Source organism: Petaurus breviceps, unplaced genomic scaffold (genome assembly GCF_028583685.1).
Source record: "Petaurus breviceps papuanus isolate PSGF00001 unplaced genomic scaffold, PetGlider_PUasm1.0 173, whole genome shotgun sequence".
Taxonomy (NCBI): Eukaryota; Metazoa; Chordata; class Mammalia; order Diprotodontia; family Petauridae; genus Petaurus; species Petaurus breviceps.
In genome coordinates, this window is record NW_027185759.1 from 35,768,592 (window position 1) to 35,785,408 (window position 16,817).

Genomic DNA, 16,817 nt, shown 5'->3' on the forward strand with positions numbered 1-16,817 from the left:
AGATAGATAGATAGATAGATAGATAGATAGATAGATAGATAGATAGACAGAGATAGTGTGTTTATATATACATGTATATATGCATGTATATTATATGTATGCAATACATCTATATGCATGTATATATATGTAGACATCTACGTAGTATACACATTTATGTGTGTAGGTACATACATACATATAAGTATGTGTATGTGTCAGACACAGAGAGATATATGTTAAAAGTGCTAGACAAAATTACCTTGTAGGTTAGCATAAATGGAGGTAAGATAACAATGTTCCCTAATTACTTTGGCATATTCTTTCGTTTTTGTTTTTCTTTCTTCTCTTTTCTCCACACCTACTCTATCAGATGATAGGACCATAGAAAGGAAGCTGGAAAGAACTCTCCACCTCTTCTTGCCTTCATTTTGCGAACAAGGAAGTGAGGCTCAGAGAAGAGAGTTACATAGGAAATAAGTAGCAGAGGTGAGATTCAAACTCAAATCCTATATATCACAGTGCCTTGATAGCTATTTCTAACTTTCTTCAGTTCTGTGAAAACTGATTTCAATTATGAAAATACAAATCTGCATATTTTATGTAGACCTGATGGGAGTTACGCCTCAGTTGGGTCCTTGACTGATCTATCTATGCTGTAGCCCTTTTCTGATTCCTTTTTTCCCCAGGTTTTATGGGCTTTGGAGTTTAGAAGGAAAATGATTTTTTCCCATAGGCAAACCCTTAAGTAACAAGAAGTGGAAAGAAATTGAGTTTCCTTGCTTTTAATGAGTTCTTTCCCATTAACTCCATTTGTTACTTTTATTATCTTTTATTTCATGGACATATGTATTTGTTGACAGACGTTAATATATTTCACATCTGGTATGAACTTTAACTTTTTTTAAATCTCCATTCTACAGGAAACTGTTTTGAGTACGTGCCCCCTCAGTGGGAATCAATGTCATGCCTTTCAGGTAGCTTTCTCCATGGTAGCAGAAAGGTTTCAACCTATGAGGCAAAAGCCCCAAATAATACTTTGAAAGAGATTTGCCTTGGGAGCCCCAATCCAATCATATGCAGCAATCATTGTAAATTCTTCCTATTCACTTCTTGAAGAGTCAGTGTAAAATTTGAAGGACTTAGTTGTTAAACCCAAGAAAGGGGAGAACAAACAAACAAATAAAACAACCAAACATTTTTTAACCTTCCTCAAGCACTCCAAATTAGCAAAATCATTAGTTTATTTCTCTAGACATGTAGGCCATTTGTTGATGCTTGCACATTATGGAGATCAGGGCAGTCACTTGCCTGGATGTGGCTTGTAAATAGTAAATTTTCAAGGTACAGGCATTTTGCCAGATTTTGTTTAGTGTTGATCCTTAATCTACTAGGATTGTAGTTTTTAATTAGAAGGAATTTAAGAGATCATTTAGTTTACCCTACTTCATTGTGCAGAAAAACAAAGTCCCAAGTACCTAAGGGACTTCCCCAATGTCACATAACCAGTATGTGTTAGAGATGGACTTGAATTCAGGTCTTCCTGACTATGGGTCTGGCTCTCTATACACACTTTTAAAATATTTTATAAAAATTGCCAATATGTTAACATATTATATTCCTATTTTATAAAATAAATTAATACAAACTTATTAAATCAATGTTTTGATTATATAGTACCCACTCCATGTCTATCTTGCAACTTGAACGTATGTTCAGTTCCCTGGACAGCTTCAATGGGTTTAAAGGTACCCAAACTTATAAAATAATAATTCACAAGCCCCCACCTAGATGCTTACCTTTAATAATCAGCCAGATGATACAAGTACTTCAAAGCAAAGATATTTATTTAGATAGCACTATAAAAACAATATTGACAAAATATTTACACACATACATTCCCCTACCATGAACCTGTGGCATCCTTTCTAACATGGAGTGTCAGTTGGAAGAACAGTCACATTTGGAGTATCCAAATAGAAATTTATGTGCTTAGACAACACACAAAGCCTAGGCGATTCATTTATATGACACTATAGTACCCAGGTGTCCTTTCCATTTGCATACTGTTTGTATGCTATACCCCACCCCCTAGGTCAGCCTATCTGGTAGGCAAGGGGTTCAACTGACTTCCCTGGATCTGGTTATCTGTAAAGTACAACTTTACTTAGCTAGGCTCTCTATCTTCTTGATTCACAGGATTCATACTCTTTAAATACTGTCTTACTTTATAACAGGCTTCTATGAAGTGTGTCTTGTTTTTAAAGGGAAAATCTTTGCCCAGTTAATTCCTACATTCTGTCTAAATTCATCTATTTTAATCAGAGAAATTCTTTACACTTTGTAAAGGAGTAACCTAATGAAAAATCTTCTTTACCTATTGTTTAAGATCTTACCCCATTCTTATTTATATTACCTCTTATGTTCTATATCATCATTTAGGCCAGAGGGAAATCAATTGATCAGATATGTTATGATCAATTTTTTCTCTCCACTATAATTATAGAAAGATAACATAAACAAAATGGATATTTAGAAAGTTAGCCCATTTTTTTCTCTACAGTTGTGAGTCTCACTTTAATGAATAAATGCCAGATATTTTCTTTGACATAGCACAGTAAAAACCTTTTCTCTCAATTTAATATTTTTAAAAGAAAAACAAGACTGTAACTTGTTCCTGAAAAAAGTTAGACAAAGATAATTAGCCTTTTTAGTAGTTTCCTACCAAGTTGGATCTCATTGTTTGCTGAGAATAGAGTAGCAGAGTGGAAAAGGTTAAAACGTTTCCTATATAGAATATCTCATTTTATTTTGTGTTTCAGTAAATTGAATACCAGGAATGCAGGCTGAATTCAGGAGGAATAATAAGAACTAAGAACCAAAATATATCTCTAATAATGCCAGATATGCCTTGCACAGGGATGACACGTTTTAAATGTTTAATAAATCTTTGTTTATTAGTTGATTATTGAATTGAGATTAAAAGGAGATAGTAGAGGAATAAAGAATTAAAAGAAGTCTTTAAAAATCTATTTGATAATACAAAATAAACACACAAATATCATCAGCATTTCTATATATTACCAACAAAGTCCTGCAGGAAGAGATAGAATGAGAAATTTCATTTGAAATAACTGTAGACAATATAAAATACTTGAGAGTCTGCTTACCAAAACAAACCCAGGAACTATATGAATACAAATACATAACATTTTTCAAACAAATAAAATCAGATCTAAGCAATTGGAAAAGTATTAATTACTCCTGGGTAGAGCCAGTTAGTATAATAAAAATGAAAATTTTACCTAAATTCAATCTATTTATTCAGTGCCATACCAATCAAACTATCAAAAAATGATCCTGTAGAATTAGAAAAAATAATCACAAAATTCATCTGGAAGAAAAAAAAACTCAAGGATGTCAAGGGAATCAATGAAAAAAATAAATATGAAATGAATAATGATCTATGAAACCAAACCAGATCTCAAACTGTATTATAAAGCAGCAATTATCAAAACAATCCAGTTCTAGCTAAGAAATAGAGTGATAGATCAGTGGAATAGATTAGGTACAAATTACATTATAGTAAATGACCATGTTAATCTAGTATACCAAATTATATATATATATATACATATATATATGTATATATATATACACCAGTATATACACACACACACATACACACACACACTAGTGACTTCTATCTATGTTTGCCCATCAGTGCACTATAAGAGTTCCACACAACATAATTAACACCTTCCTCTTAAGTGCTTCACATTTCACAAGGATAAAAATGGATCCCCCAGACTGTCCAATAATTGTAACGTCACTTGCTTTGTGATTGGCTCACTTGTTTCCCAGGCATTTGTCTTTCTGATAACATCCTTCAGGCTTTTCCTACACAATTATTGTTTGGTGATATGTTAGAGCCTACCCATATATATTCCTCCATTGAACATTGGGTAACCCTCAACTTTAATTCATAAGAGATTAAAGTATTTCCGAATGCAGAACCTTATAGTGTCTCTAGAAGAGAATACTTTTGCAAAAGATTGCCCTTTTTCACATGGCAATTTTGTTAAGGGACTGTGAGCTTCTAAATTCAGACATTTGTTTTCCACACCATTGTTCAATATATCTGATAGGTGCTTCTACCACACAGTGCAGACTTTCTCTCCTGCCAAGGAAGATGTGTGAATATCCACTTAACATAATTTCACCTTTAGCATTTGACATTTATTAGCCACATCTCCCAAATGGAGGGTTTAATTAAAATCCAAGTGTCCTTGTTTTTAATAACCCAGAAAGAAGGGTTATCCATAAGAAAAAAAGAGAACTATCCTAGAATATTTAAAAGGACAGAGGCTCAGATATGACTTTTGTAGTTGTTTGATAATTTTTATAATATATACGTATTATCAAAGTTTAATTTAAGATTTAATGGGGCAATAAAGATCGAGATGTTCGCAAAGAAACCAGAACAATAACAGTTGGGGGGAAAAAGTAGCCATGGCAGTCTATGGTCTCACAAAAATTTTCCAGTCAATTAGATTTGATTGTGTTAAACAATGACGAACTACAAAAGTAATTAGAAATTTCATATTAGTTAGGAATAAATCCTGGCCCTGGTTAACAGCAATTCTTGACAGTTCCTTCCAATATCTAGTTTAAATAGGATTTGGAGATAATTATAACTGTATAGTAAGGTGCTGCCCCTTTTTCTGAGTAAATTTTCTTTACTGAAAGGAAAAGAAGAGTGAGTGTGTGTGTGTGTGTGTGTATGAAATAGAGAGAAAAAGGCAGTTTGAGGAAAAGCACAGGCAGTTCAGAGATAACCTAAGAAACAAAGAAGCCCATTGGATAAAAATACTAAGACAATTACAGCTCTGAGGGGACTAGAGTAGAACCATGCCCTAGAAGACACAGGGTTCTAACTCATGGTAAAGATGCCTACAGTGGATTGTTTATTTAGGAGCTGTGTGCTTATTGCTGAAAAAGTTTGAATCAAAGGATTATTTTTGGTACAATGGGACTATTGTATAATAACTATTTGAGTTAAAGCTGACAAAAATGTGGATTTTGAATCTTTTAACCTGAGTTAGAGATGGGTTATTACACATGAGAAAACTGATTTGAAGCATTAGAAACCTATACGGAAGATCAGAGGCAACTTAAGACAATACAGAGAATCCAACAAGAAAAACTGACTAGAGAAGCTGAGACCCCAGTACATGAAAAACTGAACCCAGAAGCCAATGAATCTGACCCGAACTGATAGGAGAAAAAGAGACTCGGAAGGTGATGTAAGGAGATGATCTGATTAGAGGAAAAAGTTCATGCTGGGAGCTGATTGGAGAAGACTGTATCATGTTCTGTGCGAAGAGCTGGTTTAGGGAAAGCTGCCTTGCCTTCTAAAGCCAGCTTCCCTGTAATGACTTCTATGACTCAAGAGAGTAAAACTCCTCAAAGAGCATACTGATCTGATCTGAATAGCTTTACAGATTCCATACTTAAAGGGAAGTACTTTTCACTGGGGGAAAAATGTTATGTTTCTTCAGCACCCAGGCAAGGAACAGACATGGAAAGCTCTTCACATACCAGCTTGAGGTTGCTACTAGGTACAAGAGCTTGGTCATGCTTTAGTGGCCTGAGAATAGATGACAAGTTGCTTTGAGAGAGGAAGAAAGATTCAGAATGGGAGCCATTCCACATGTTCTAGACTGTTTCATAAATGTATCATAGATACCTGGGCCTTAAGTGCATAATTCTTCCTGCTTTTAACTTGTATTTAGAAAATGTTATGATTTTGCTTGATTTTACCTTATTGTTTAATAAATATTTCATGTGACTGATTTGAGTAAATAGGTAGCACAATGGTTGGAATTTCAAGTATTAGTAGTTGACATATAATTTTTCTACATCAAGGCTATATTTAGAACCCTAAGAGGGAGTCATAGCAGTGTGCCCAACCCATATGGTGAACTACACCTGCCTGCTAGCATTGGGTGCTAGGCTCAATAAGTTGGCCAGTTTCAAAGCTAGAGAGAACCCAGAGAGAGTAGGGGTTTGGAATATAGCCTCTATATACATATCACACGCACAACATACATGTAGTGTATATCTCTATGTATGTATTGATGCATATGGGTATTTGTAAACAAATATATACTTAGACAAATAGAAATATTCTAAGGTCTAAGTGAACAAATGTATAATTAATTATATAGTGTATAAATTTATTCTCTGCTGGCATAAGAATCCCCTATTCTCCTTTCCCTTCAAGCCTTTCCTCTACACACACTCACACACACACTCCCTATGATTGAGGAAACTTGAGAGTGTAAGACCAATATAATAATTAAGATATATAAGTGAATTAACAATAACAAAAGCAATAACTTGAAATAAAATTTGAATAAATTTTAGTTTCATGAACAACCTCCAGAATGAGCAAGATCAAAGCTGTTAAGGCTGTGATTCCTTGCCTGTGATAGGTATCCAAATTTCGTGGCTATTCTTTGAGAGAAACAGACGGGAGTGGGAAGGGGGGATTAAATGATGAAAAAAAAATACTGACTGATGGGATCCTTCATCGAAAATCCCAAAAGAAATTTAAAAGTTCGCCATTTGTTGGTTTCCTAGTTAAAACGTCCTTCATGCTTTTAGCATTCTTAAGATAGGACTTCTGGTCATATCAGGTCTGGGTTTTACAATATGTTTGCGTAAATCAAATAAAGTTTTTGTTTTTGTGACATTTGTGACACTTATTCCTGTAAAAAGTTTGAATTTGGGGTGGCCAGGTAGCACAGCAAGTAAGAGCACAGGCCCCAGAGTCGGGATGACCTGGGATCGAGTCAGGGTTCAGACACTTAGCACCCACCCAGAAACACCTGGCTGTGTAACCTTGAGCAAGTTACTTAACCTCAATTGCTTAGGGGCAGCCAGGTGGCTCAGTGAGTAAGAGCAGCGGCCCCAGAGTCGGGATAACCTGGGATCGAGTCAGGGCTCAGACACTTAGCACCCACCCAGAAACACCTGGCCATGTAACGTTGAGCAAGTTACTTAACCTCAATTGCTTAGGGCCAGCCAGGTGGCTCAGCAAGTAAGAGCGATGACCTGGGGATCAAATCCAGGCTCAGATACTTAGCACCACACCCAGAAATAAATCTTGAACAAGTTACTTAACCCCGATTGCTTTAAAAGGAAAAAAAAGTTTGAATTTATAGTTGGGAAAAAATGAAGCAATGGGACATTGAAATTTCAGTAAAGAAATTTCAGAAAGTAGTTGTCATTGGTGTACAATTAGAAAGTGTCTGACATAAATATGCATTTTAAATGATTTTCCAAAAAAAGTCTTCATTTAAATTTTGTTTTTATTTGGCTTTGCCGAAAGAAGATAAACTGCAGACCATTTTCTTATTAACAGAATAAAAGAAAAATAGTCATATCAGAAATAAACAGCCAGCTAGGGAGAGCTGGAAACAATTTTTTTTTAATGGAAGAAGCTGAAATAATTAACTTTTCTCAGTTCCATTTTGGGTTGTCTAGGTCTTAGATGTGCTGTGCTGGATTTCATGTTTATTTTAGGAGCTTTCTTATGTGATTATTGAATCAAATTTCAAAGGTATCAAATTGTCACCACATTAATCAGTTTGGCAGCAGTTCATTTCATATTTGATGCTGAAAATCATCTTTATAGAAGTGGTTTCGTTTCTGTATGTAACTAAAATAAATCTTCAGTATTTCCTTGCAAATTTGATATCTTGCTTCTTGTTAAGTTGTATCGTATGTGTTTTATACTTGTACTTATAGAGAAAAAATTCCCATCCTTTTAACTTTTTCCTTAATGTCTATTTTTCCAAGTGAAAGAATATATAAAAGATATTTATTGGCTAGCTCAATATTCTTCATTATTTTTTTAAATGGCATTTGTAGAAGTAGAAAATTATTTTGATCCATTTCTGGAAATGTTATATGTGAATATTCATATCAGCCCTAAACCTACAGTTTGGAATTTAATTTTAAATTATTTATATAATTATTTTTATCATGTAAATTAATTATTACATTATTAAAATTTATTTTAAATAAACCTTAAACTTCAAATATGTTGCAGGTGGGATGTGGATTCTGTTCTTGAACTGTTAAGTATATAACCTTGAAATCTAAAGCATTACGTGTGCACATGTAGACATATACAAAATAATCAAGTGGTCTTTTTTACTGTGATAGTTTTAGAGATTTCAGATTATGGTTACTTGCTCTAATTCAGGGATTGACAGACTATAGCTCACAAGCAAAATCCCACATACTGCCCATTTTTGTGTTGGCCATGAACTAAGACTGATTTAACTAAAGGGTGTCCTGGTTGTATTCAAACTATGAGTAAAATACTTGCTCATACCAAAAAAAAAAAAGAAACTAAAACAAAACAAAACAAGCTATACTCTTTCTCCACACCGTGGCCATCATGGATCCATACGTTGGCCCAAAGAGAGCTGATGCTTTTGCAGACATGTAGAATCCCAAGCAACTAACTCAGTCAGGGCAATTGACAGGCTCTCAATAACCAACAGATGTAGGGAGCTGACATACCTAAAGGGAATCATATATCTCAGTCCAAAGCAAACAAACCCCAGCTGCTTTTGAAAATACTCCGATAACAAATGGGTCAAATAAAATAAAATGTAGGGTTTACTTGAATTCTTTTGTAGTCTGGCTCTACACCCATACGTATCATCAGCCATTCTAGCTGCCTCTTTATACATGACACTTCTCTGCCTTTTCTGGGGGAAGAGAATGATCTAATAGGCCCATAAACCTTACTAAAAATCACAGTCTTGTCCTCATTTCATTAATATTGACACTAATCTTTAACTGCCACAATTTTCATAGGCTTACCAACTTTGCTCAGGGTAATTTTAGTCTAAAGTGAAGAGGGGTGATTAGGGATGCCTCTCGGTTCCCATATTCTACCATTTCCCCAAATGTCTCAATTTTTAACAAGCAGTGTCAAAATTAATTAGAATTTATATCTCTAAAAAATTGTCCCTTCAACATTTCCATAATTTCTTAAAAAGTTCTTGTTATAGAGAAACCATGTTGTCATGAAATGTGTTGTTTAAATATAGGATTGTCTTTCTTGTCAAGAATCAGATTTGTAGTTGGGAAACGTTTGATTTTGGGAGCTCCTAGAGCCTGAAGTCACCCAATAAGTACTTCCCTCCAGTATGAGGAGTACTTTGGGGAACTGAATAACCCTGAAAACCAAAAACCAAAAACCAACTGAGAATCAAGGTAGAAGAAGGAATCCAGGGGGGGAGCAACTGGATAGAAATAGAAAAATGGGTTCTCTCTCATTTCTTTTCCCTTCTTGAATTCTTTTAAATCAGTTTTCCAATTATTTAATTTCATCTTTTGTTTATGAGCACAAGGTTTCTTCTACCCAAGAAGTTCTTGTTTCAAAGCATAAAAAGATCACATTGGTAGGGGTTGGGGAATAGGAGGAAATTAGAGCAGAGCAAACTTTGGGAATGACCTGGAGAAATGCAATTTTTATAGTATGTAAATATGTGTTGTTCTAGATTTATAAAATATAAAACAAATGTTGAAATTCATTTCATATATTAATAAAGAGGATGTTATGCTCAAAAATTTTGTTTTCCAGGTGGAGCTAAGATTATCCAAATAAGCCCATGCCCAAATACCCATAGTCCTCAGCTAGGTTATACAAATATATGTATACAACAGTGAGGTATCATTTTTATAGAAAAACCATAGTCTTTGCATAAGCTGGCTCCCATGTCTCCCACTTCACCTCCACCACATAAAACTCCGAAGTTCCTTCAAGACTTAGTTGACTTAAGTAAATAAAGCACCGACCCTGGAGTCAGGAGGATCTGAGTTCAAATCCAGCCTCAGACACTTAACACTTAGTAACCGTGTGACCTTGGGCAAGCAAGTCACTTAACCCCAACTGCCCTGCCTTCCCCCCTCCAAAAAAAAAAAAAAGACTTAGTTGACATACCACATCCTTTGAGAAACTTTTCCTGATTTTCTGGTTGCTGATGGCCCATCTGTTTTGCATTTATTCAGATTTTTTTCTATTATTAACTCACTTATCATTTAGGATATGGTTACTTTTTCCCTTTAGTACCAAGTCCTTTGTCTCTGTATATAACTTACTAGTTTTTGCTGTGGTTGTTGCATTATGGTTTAGAAAAGATGTTTAGTATTTCTATTTTTCTACCTTAAATTGAGTTCTTTTTGCCCAGCATGTTTTTTTTTTCATATTTTATGTGATATTTAAAAGGCTATAATATTTCACATTCTCATTCACTGGATTTGATCTATCAAATCTAGTTTTCCCAGCATTCTATTCAGATCTGCAATTTTTAAACTGTTTAATATTGACCTTTAAGAAGAATCTTAAGGTCTTCTGTAAATATTTCTTTACTATCTTGGATCTTTTTTTTCTTGAATTTCAGATTGCTTTTTCTTAAGTGCTTATATTCTATGTTAATCACTCAGTGGATACTTAGTATATGTAGTAATCAAATTCTTGATTCCTTCAGGTATATCTGTTCATCAGTATGAACTACTTATTTATACCTATGAAGAATGCCTCCATATTTTGAGTTTCTATACCAAAGAAATAACATTCAGAACTACCCTTCACCTGTTTATCTAGTCTAGTTTCCCTCTTTGCCTCTTCTGACAGTAACACTTATTTTCTCTTATATAAAATCCTGATTACATATCCTAGTTAATAGTCTCTTGAGGCATAATATATTTTATTCTAGCCCCTTTTAATTCTGTATATAGTTTATGCTTTAATTGTTATTATAATTTAATTTATTCTGTGAAGCAAGACTAGTTTCTATTTTTCTAATCACTCTTCCATTTTATAGGACATGTAATCCATTAACATTTAAAGTAATGATTTTTAAGCCTCTGTTTCTCCCAGCCAGATTTTTTCTTTGTTTGCTTGCTTTATTTTGGTTTAGTTTATTTTAATTTATACTTGAAAACACATATAGAAGTATTCAGCTACAAGTCCAATGGAAAAAATCATTGTTCTTTAGAATGATGAGGCAAAAGAGATGGTAAGTTAAAGTCATATGCTTTGATAAAACCACATCTATTTTTCTGATGTTGAGTTATTTTACAATGTCAGGGAATTTATTGGTGTAAACATTCTTTTCCTCAATCTGCTTAACTGTGGTATGTAAACATTGATTTGTCTGATTGGTCTTTTCATTCTATGTAAGCATGTTTATCTTTCTTAAGTTGTTTTTATTTGATGAAGTAGTATGTTTTTCATATTCCTTGTCTTTATTTAAGTATCAGCTAAAATCCCACCTTTTACAAGAAATCTTCTCTAATGTCTCTTCTTCCTTCCATTGATTATCTACAATTATTCCTATAAATATCTGCAGCACCAATGCAATATTTACAGTGCCGATGGTGACTGTAAATATGATGGCATAGTTCTCGGTTCCAAAATATAACAGACTCTCAATATATAAGACAGGAGCAAAACATTTATCTAAACATCAGAAAACCAAATCCCAACACCAGGAAACTGAATCCATCATAGCAACATAGAAGTTAATATACCATAACACATCAGAGAACCACACAATCCTCTAGCCTTCCCACAAACCAACACTCACAAACCTGGTTGTCATAGCAGCAGGCAAACACTAACAAGCCTAGCTGTCTCCCTGGGTGCATCCTTTCTCTCTCCCACTGTCTAGCTGCTCTGACTCCCAGCTTCCTGTGGGCTCTGCTCCTCCCTTCAGCAAACTCCTCCCACCAGAGGCTCCTTGTGATTTCATTTGGCCTGTTAGGGGGTGGGAGATTAGATTATCTCTAGGGGGATTAGAAGATCTTCAAATTCCCATTTACCATTACAATATCTTATTTGTATATAGTGGTTTAAATATTGTCCCATAGACTAATGGGCTTCTTAATAACAGTGACTCTGTGTGTGTGTGTGTGTGTGTGTGTGTGTGTGTGTGTGTGTGTTTGTATAGGGGCCCATGACAGTCTGTCTTCAATCTCCAATGAGCTATGTTCCTGGCTTCCTCTGGTCTTAAAAACATATGGTACCTCCGTTCTCTATCTCCTCCAAACCCCCTGACACACTTTTCAGCACTGTTTTGTGTGTTGTCTTTCCCCATTAGAGAGCAGGTACTGTTTTTTGTATTTATATCACCAGCAATTAGTATAGGATTTGGCATATAGTAAGCCATTAATAAATGCTTATTTCTTTTCTTCATTCCTTCCTTCAACTCTTGTTTGTTCAGTAGGAATCATTCAAATGTCCTTGCTGCTAAAATCCATCTTTATTCACTGATATGATGCTAAACTTGCAGGACATATTATATTAGAGGTTTAAATAGTTTGTTTTTTTCTTTTTTTCAACATCATTTTCCTACTTTTTCTTTACTTTTCATATTGATAAAGTTTTGTGTGATTCAAATAAGTTTTGCTAGAATTGTAAAACAACCTTCTTCTGAATACTTGCCATATTATTTTCTGATGAAAACCTAGAAATAGTCATCATTCTTTTGAATAAAATGGACATAGTATTCTTCTTTCCTAGTTTTACTGTAGATTTTCACAGTCTTTTATCTGGCCTATGTTTTCATAAAATTTCAAGAAGTATGGTATTTAGGTCTTTTGTTTCATTTTGCTTGCTTCTGGAAAACCAGTAATTCTCAAGTTTTCCTGTGATGTTTGATTGAAAGATTAATTGCCTTGGCTTCTGGAGGTCCTGAATCTTCCCATCCCCCTTATTTGTCTGTTTTCTCCTAATATGCTTTCTTCCATCTCTACATTGTTAAATTTTGAATCCTCTAATCTCTTTTTCATAGGGACAACTGTATAGTGAAATATTAACTGCTTATTCTAAATAATTAATTCTCCAGTTCTAATTTTTTTCAAGAGTTATAATTTCTATTCTTGAATATTTTTATTGGGATTCTGATGCTTTCTAGATATTATTATAATTTTTCTATTATTGTTTCTGATTGTTTCTTTATCATTGCATTGTTTCCCTTTCTTCTGGGAGTTCTGCCTCTTTTAAAACATAATATATATTCATTGTGTCAAGGCCTCTTTTATATTTCACCATATTTTTGCTGATATTTTTATGTAAAGTTTTCCTTAATATGAATTTTTTCTTTCTTCTCATTTATATTGTGGTTTTCTTACCTTTTCTTGTTTTTTTTTATCATATCTTGCTGTTTTGAGGTGATTTAAAGAAAAAAAACAAGGTTTAAAATTGACCTCTTGCTTAGGCATCTTACCAGTAACAAATGTTGTCTCTTCTCAGGGATCACAGTTGCTTTTTAGATAACCACATCACTGTCTAGCTAATACAAGCCTTTCTCAAAGTATATTAGTTAAATATTTCTGTATATTTGAGCTAGCAAATGATGGTATGCCTCATAAGCAGATTGTCAGGTGGGGGCTACTGTTTCCTGCCATGACCAATACTTTATTAACATGGCAGCTTTCTGGGAGTTAGCTGAGAAAGAGGTCTCTGGGGAGGAGAAATGATGACCCAATTCCTTTCTGTCTGCACATTTTTAAGAAATAGAGATCTTGGGATACTTCCAAAGCAATCCTTTTTCTCTAGCTGAGATGAGAATGGCTGAAAGGGGCAAGAGTGGATCATCATAAGTCTTTCCTGGACCAAAAACCTCCATAGGGACCTCAAGGACCCTGAAAAATAGTTGGAAAACAAAATGGAATGAAATGCAAATAAATGACATTAAAATAAGTATTCCAAAGTCTTAATGCAGTCTAAGCTATTAAAGGTGTGCTTTTAAGGTGTTTTTTAAGTTGTATCTTTAAAAGCTTCAATATTTTGCTAATTTTTTGAAAGCTTTAAAAGTCCTCTAAGATTTTTGTAATCCTCTCTCCAGGACTTTACAGTATATGAAGCTCTTAATATGTATGACCACAGTTGAACCTCATGGCAACTTTCTGATGAAGGTAACTAACAACAACAACAACTAGGCTAAGTGCTTCACAACCACTATCTCATTTGATCATCATAACAATCCTGTGATGTTGGTGCTATTATTCTTCCCATTTTCCAGAGGAGGAAGCTGAGGCACACACAGAGGTGGTGATTTTTCCCAGACTCGCATAGAGACTAAGTGTCTGAGACCAGCTGACTTGAGGCTTAGCGCTCTATCAACCGTGTCATCTAAGCACCATACTCCTTTTGGGTACTATTGGTGTCATTGCCTCCATTTCCCCAAAGAGGAAACTGAGGACCAGAGTCATTGACTCCAGATGACATTAACCATGGTCACACAGCTAATCAATGTACAATAGGGCGATTCAAAACTTGTCTTCACCTGAATACAAATTCAGGGTGCTTTCTGTTACTCCATCCTATCTTTCTTTATGGATGTGTAGTAACTTTAATAGTGCTGATTAACTGAAGAATTTGGTGGTCAGGAAAGGGGGAGGGTTTACAGTAAAGCTCACCACAGCGCTTGGCACATAGTAGGTGCTTAAAACATGTTTATTGAGTTATTGAAGCCAATCACCAACTTCTAGAGTGTACCCTCTGTATGAGCAAGACTCCAGGAGTCATCAAACTTAACAGCAGGTTTTTTCAGCCTTATGTAACTATTCTGTCTTTACCATTTCAGCTTCAAGGAGGAGCATGCATGGAGATTCTCGCTTCCCCCATTTTAAAGCTGTATCTTGATTCCTGGCCCTGATGTACATACAGGGGTTTAGTGGCGGCAGATTTCTGCTTTGTTTTGAGCTGTTTTTTCAATAAATCTCTATCAGGCAATCAAACAATACATGAAGAAGCCAGGGGGAAAAGTGCCAGCTCCATAGCCCTTCACCCTTGGCAGGAGTTGGAAGTACCCACACATGTGGTGGCCATGCTAAGATTTTTTTTTTGGTCGTCTCCACTCCACAGAATGATTGTAAAGCACCACACTGAGCTTTTAAACAAATCACAATTACAACTTTCTTGCTCTCGAATATAAATGTTGCTTTAAGGAATCATTTTGCTATTTGCCGGGGTTGTTTTTGCTTTCGGCATGAATAGGATGTGGAATTTTGCAAGTTTGAATGAGGTGATTAGCCAAGCAGCATTCACCAATGTCCAGACTTTGATCTCATATGTGTACTTCTGTTCGGTGGAACTGCTGAGTGTCTGGACGTGGGCTATAAATTCTGGGCCAAGCAATGCACTGCGACTCTGATGTCACCTCTGCTCCATCTACTGGAATGATGATTTTTATTATGTGCATTCTTTAAGAAAGTCATTATTTTCAGAATGACTTTTTGAGAAAGCTGGTCAGAAACATACTACCTAAAAGCAAAGAGGTGCCTTGCTTAGGGAAATCCAGCAAAAAAAAAAAAAAATCAAAGTAGGCTGTGAATAAAACCATCATTAATCTGCCAGGACTAAATGTATACCCTGGCAGCTGTGTTCTACTGGGGAAGGACACAGGCCTTCTAGTCCATATACAGGATGAAGTTATTGCAGTGGGGATATTTAAGTAGATTTCTGAATAAATCGAGTTGAAACCACAAAGACAAATAATGATAAATCCATTCTTGGGATTCTGGTAGAAAGGGGGTCCTATGGGAGTAACATGGTACAGGAGATGAAGACTGCATTTGGTATCAGAGGACCTAATGTGACCTTGGGGAACCACTCAATCAATGAAAAAGCATTTATTAAGCTAGACATTTTGCCAAGTGCTGGAGATAAGATCTTGTGTGCTAGTCACTTCCTATTGTGGTGTAGCAGATAGAATGTTGGTTTATGAGACAGGGAGATTTGGGTTCGATCCCCACCTTAGATCTGTATGTCCTTGAGACAGTCAACTAACATTCAGAGACTTAGTTTGTTCATCTCTGAAATAGGAGTGATAATCCCTGTGGTGCTTACATTCAGAAAAGTACATGTGATACAGTGTTAGCCAATGAGTTAAGAGATCTTGATGAAGCAGTATCTGACATATACTGGCTATGTGGCCCTGGAAAGCCATTCAACCTTTCACTGCCTCCCAAGTCCCTCTTTAAGACTCTAACTTGCTAATCAGTTACCGTTTTGCATTGGTTGAATGTGGAAGCTCCCTAAATTGATAAAATCACAAATAAGACCTCCACCCCTTCACCCCAGAACTAAAGTACTTCCCTCACAAGCTTCTCATGAACATATAAGCTCCCCGAGGGGTCAGGATTATTCAGTTTCTATTTTTGTCTGGCATAGTGCTTGGCCCATGATAGGAACTTCATAAGTACTTGTTGATGGTTTTATTAAGTGGAAAATGTTTGTGGAATGCTGGGTAAAACTTAGAGCGATGCAGAAGCATCTCTTGTTTTTAGATCTTCACAGTTTTGCCCTGGACTGGCCAGTGACAGCCTCACTCTTTTTCCTGCCTCTGTCCCAAGGTATGATTTCAGCTTTCCAATACCAGGTGTTGACCAGTAGAGATGCTCCCAAATCGCATGAACAGTGCAATGCTTTTGTAATAGGGATGAATGGTCAGCATTTCTGGGATGGGACAAGAACTTATTCTCATTTAAGTTTTGACACAATCAATGCTTTTATATATATATAATGCAGTTCAGTTAAAAAAAATAACAAATGGCCAAATAAATATATAAATAAAGACCACATCGCATTTTGTAAGAAGATTAATAGCTCGTTTCTAAATGGGCCTCATCCAGATTGGTCTTCTGTGACTGTAAAATGCTTATGCCTCTAATTTATAACAGATTTGCAAAAATAGGCACAAAGATAATAATGCCACTAATAATTTAGTGTATTGTTATGA

General features: G+C 35.3%; 1 protein-coding gene across 7 annotated transcripts in view; it reads left to right on the top strand.

The window, feature by feature from the left end:
• NAALADL2 (N-acetylated alpha-linked acidic dipeptidase like 2) overlaps positions 1-16,817 on the top strand; it is a 1,484,638-nt gene that overhangs the window by 346,692 nt on the left and 1,121,129 nt on the right. The window lies entirely within an intron of this gene.